The sequence below is a fragment of the Gavialis gangeticus genome, unplaced genomic scaffold (genome assembly GCF_001723915.1).
Source record: "Gavialis gangeticus isolate Ggan-Ray unplaced genomic scaffold, GavGan_comp1, whole genome shotgun sequence".
NCBI classification, from domain to species: Eukaryota; Metazoa; Chordata; order Crocodylia; family Gavialidae; genus Gavialis; species Gavialis gangeticus.
In genome coordinates, this window is record NW_017728998.1 from 30846604 (window position 1) to 30851138 (window position 4535).

The 4535-nt window shown below is 37.4% G+C and overlaps 1 pseudogene; it reads right to left on the reverse strand.

The window, feature by feature from the left end:
• The window catches only part of LOC109289296, a 67938-nt pseudogene extending 66605 nt beyond the window's left edge, over positions 1-1333 (reverse strand).
• Between the last annotated feature and the right edge of the window lie 3202 nt (positions 1334-4535).

The window sequence follows — 4535 nt, forward strand, 5'->3', positions numbered from 1 at the left end:
AATGACATTTCTCAAAAGGGCCCATCATTGTAAGTGTGTTTTCTATCCCAAAAACGCTAGAGAGCTCAGCATCCTTGGTTTCTGATCTGTATGTGCTTCATTCAGAAGAAAAACAACCAAAATATTGAAAAAAAACGAACCAACCTGTGTGTGCTTCCATGTACAAAGCATCCCACTGACCATTTAAAAGCACAAAAGTTAGTCATGTGACTGTTTATACCTATAACAGAAATTTAATAAGCATTGCGTCGAATAAACCAATACCAGAAACACGAGACGGTTTCTGATTCCATAATTGCCATCAGACATTATTCTGAGGAAGAAACTATTTTTAGTAAAAGCAGATTCCACCACATGAACTGCTTGTGAATGAAGGGTGGGAGCTTCAGGGGAGACAGTCTCTCTCCAGGATATACCTTTATGCCATGCTTGCAGTGTTTGGTAGCTTTAAAATTAGAAGCTGTGAAGAGTTTTCCATATTATTGTTTTAAGCGCATATAGGTTTAACTACCTTATTTTAGGGGTTCCACCTATTTCCAACAAAAGAAATATTTCGCTGAAGCTGCACTAAAGTAGAATTACAAACCCACAATTTAAAGTCTGTGACATAACAAAAATCGCATGAGATAGATTCCAGTATAGCTATAAAAAGGGGTCTGCACAATGTGTTGCCAAGCTCCACTTTCTCACCCCCTCCAATCCTGTACCCTTTTGCCCTCAGCAGCCACCTTCTCCCCTGTTGAAATCAAAAATGCAGAGTGGATATTGAAATTAACTAGTACAGTAAGTGAACTGCAGAATTAGTGCCAGTCTAGCAAATTAAACAAGGGAATAACCTAAATTTTTTTTCCATTTTTCCTTCTTTATTTCCAACAAATTAGAAGGCTCCAGTAGATTTTAACAAATACTGAGCTCCCCACTCTCTTTCTCAAACTGTATAAATGCCTTGAACTCCCAAAAGAACATCACCATTCCTTAGCCCCATGTAGTTCTCTTTCATTTACCCACTTCCACAGCACCATTTTTCAAAGATTTATTACAGCCAAAGGGAACAAAGTGGAAATCCTGAAAGGATCGCTGCAGATTTTTCCAGAATTTTTACTCTGCCCCCTCCACCAACTGTCCACAAGACCTCCACTCCCCTGCTGAGGATATCCTTTATGGATGACTCCTAAGGCACTTAAAGATTAAAACAAAGGACAAGCCTCACAAGTCTTCCACAGGCGTGCCAGCCACAATAGTTTAGTCGCACCATCTGAACACAAAAGGGAAGCCTAACCTTACCTTTGAAGTTGCAAGCTTTAGACAATTCCAGAAAATAGAAGACAGGCATGATAATACATTATTTATTTTGTTAAACTACACACATGCAGAAACGTTGTAAGATGGCCAGGCATGCTAAACACAGGAATAGGTACCACTTCATAGTTTTAAAATGTTTTTATTAAAAAAATTAATAAATAAAACAGCATTAGGCTACACTGAAATAAAGTTAACAAATATCTAATTAGGACACCCTTAAAAACATTGAGGTTATGAAATAAGAAAAATGCCTGTTTAATGCATAAGCCATTCAAAATTGGGCCCCAAGTGTTGTGAGAGGCTAACTACAATAGATAGCCTGCAGGCTCCTTTACAACTGTTCAGGCACTGAATGCAAAAAAGAACTACAGTGCTTCTGTGGTGGCATCAATTCCAATTCAAGCATAAGAATAGGGCAGAGGACAATATTCTTCACTTGCATCACAAAAGGAAAAGACTAACAATCTCATAAAATTTGTGCCCAGTACCGCAGATGGATGCTAAAAATAAAAGTTTAATGTATTTAAAAAAAAAACCCACAGTTTTTGCAAATGGCAGATTTCCAATTCATATATACAATTGTCTTATGGCAATTTTTTTCCCCTTAAAAAAAACCCCATTTGCTTTTCTTTCAAATGAGCCATAATTTCTAACAATTCCCCTGGCACATTTTAACCTAAATAAATCTGTGCAGGTATGCTTTTGTAATCACTTATTTTGCAGTGTACTAAACTATGACTATCTATTATGGATTTGAATTTTGTACATAGAAACGAGATTAATTGGGTATATAAATAAAAGGCTGACTTCAGTGATAAATTTCTTCTCATGTGAATTAAAAACCTTACACATTGTGGCTGGTTCATGTCCTCTAGGGCTCTGGAACAGGACTTTATTTTCTTTGTGTAGAATTCTGCCTATAGTGCCTTGTTCGGAAGAAGCCACTACTAGTACCTGCTGCAACTGTTGTCAGACAGCCTGGTTGATTGTGCTATGCCTGCTATGTTTATGTATGTGAAAGAACAGATTTCAAAAAGTCACACAGTTACCATGTCCTAATGTGTTCCTAAATGTCTCTCTCATCTCAAAAATGAGAACACATCCCAGGCCAGGAAAGTGGCATGTTGAGTCCCGTGGATGCAGACCTCACTGAACTAGCTGGCCAAGGCCAGCAAGTCATGAAGCATCTTTTATGAAGCAAAACTAAATGCTCAATAGAAACAGTAAACAATTTTCTAAATTGTCACAGGAGTTACTTAACAGCTTATTTTCTGTTTATCTGTATGAGAGAAGATGGTACAAATGACTTTATGAGAAGAAAGCAAAAAACCTCACTGATGGCATGAGAGGCTTGGAAGAGGCCCAAGGCACAAACAGCATCTCTGAACTTCAAATCTACACCTGTAAAATGCTCCATTTGCCATGCATCTGAGGAAAACATGCAGGCTAAAAACTAGAGACACCTGACTGCAAAGTGCACCATGGTATGATTTTCTTGAGTTTATTATTGAGATTAAGGGGGCAGTAAGGGAGTTGGAAGCTGGAAAAGAGCATCATGATCATCATCCATCCTGACCTCTTGAACAAAACAGGCCTCCCTTTCCTATTCCCATTTCTAGTGCATCAACTTTTCAGTAAACTAGGATACATCTTTTAAAATTACTTTTTAAAAGGTTGTAAAAACCAAGCTACTGATCACATCCTTAGGACAGCAGTTGCAATGGTTAATTAGCCTACGTTCATTACAGTAAAATTTGGCAAGACTACTCTGCTCAGGATACATATTAAAGTCACTAGAGGAAAACTGTCTAATCTTCCAACTCCAATTCACATTCTGAAATTAATTTAGACTAAGAAGAAAAAGGACACTCCTTTTCATAAAACAGGAAGTGATAAACTGGACAATGGATGAATGAGAACCTCTCTCTCTCTATAAATTCTTATACATTCATTACACCTCATCCTAGTCTTTGATTGTTTCAAGTATGTACCCGTTTCTGTGTCAGAAGGGCATCAGTACTGTAACTCAACATAAATTCTCACGTTTGAAAGAGTATCTTGTCTGGTTCATGTATTAGGTGCCCTAGCTCAGTGTGACATGAGTAACCAATAACATTTACAGCGTAACAAGTGAAGAGGAACACCATGTGACACACAGTACTCTACCCAATTCAACATACAATGCCTAAATCAAAGATGGTGCAGGAGGTCCTACATCTGAAACTAAAATAATATAGGTTTAAAAATATGAATCCCCCCCAAGAATTTTTAAATATCGGTTGTGCAGTCACAGTCTCAGGCAAGTACAATAAGTATCTAACAAACCTCTTATTGTTGACTTACCAATGTTCAATCAATTTAGATTAGGTGAAGCAAGGAAGAACAAGTTAGGAAATTGTAACACTTTCATCCCAAAGTGCTCTTGGAACTTCAGTTGTTGTAAAAACTACCAAGTAGCACATGCAAGAACAAAATTAAGGGGCAAGAAAAAGGCAACGCTCCTTCTCTTGTTTAAAGCAGTGGAGAATCTATCAGTATTAACATAGTACGGATCTTTATCCAAAACACAGCACCTCTAGCAAAAGTGCCCTCTAGCATCATTTTTAGGCTTCATATTGAGCATCATCTTAGATGTTCCTTATAAGACTCTAACTTCCACATGTAATGTTGATTAAGTGAAATCTTTCTATTATCTCAGATGCTTTAGTTCACTTGACAGTACAACTAAATTAAGTTCAACAAAAATATTAGAATTGTAAGACTAAACTCTCTTCTTTTTTATGCAAATGCTCTAAGTTTGAAATGAAAGAATTACAACAGTTTCAGGACTCCTGTGCATGAAGACAGTTTGCTACGTGCAAATTGACTGAAGTTCTGATAGAGAAGATGGAATTATTTCCTAAAAAAACCTAGTCAATGTGGTTTTAGGTACCTTTTCAAAGTACTGATTCATCCCCTTCCCTGAAATAACATTTTTAACAAAATGTTTTTCTGGCAAGATGCAACTGGACATCATCATATCACTTACACCAAAAGCTCAAATACATTTTTTAAAAAGATACTTGTTTAATTTTTTAATAGAAACATAACTGGTAGAGCTTGTGCCCTGAGCAGAAGACTCATACCTGATAGAGTTTATATCCTGGGGTGCCAGAATGGAAGCAGGAGGGCTTGGGGCTCTGGCAACATGGAGCCAAGTGAAAGTAGGGCACTGCTGAGAGGAGGAGGTGTTG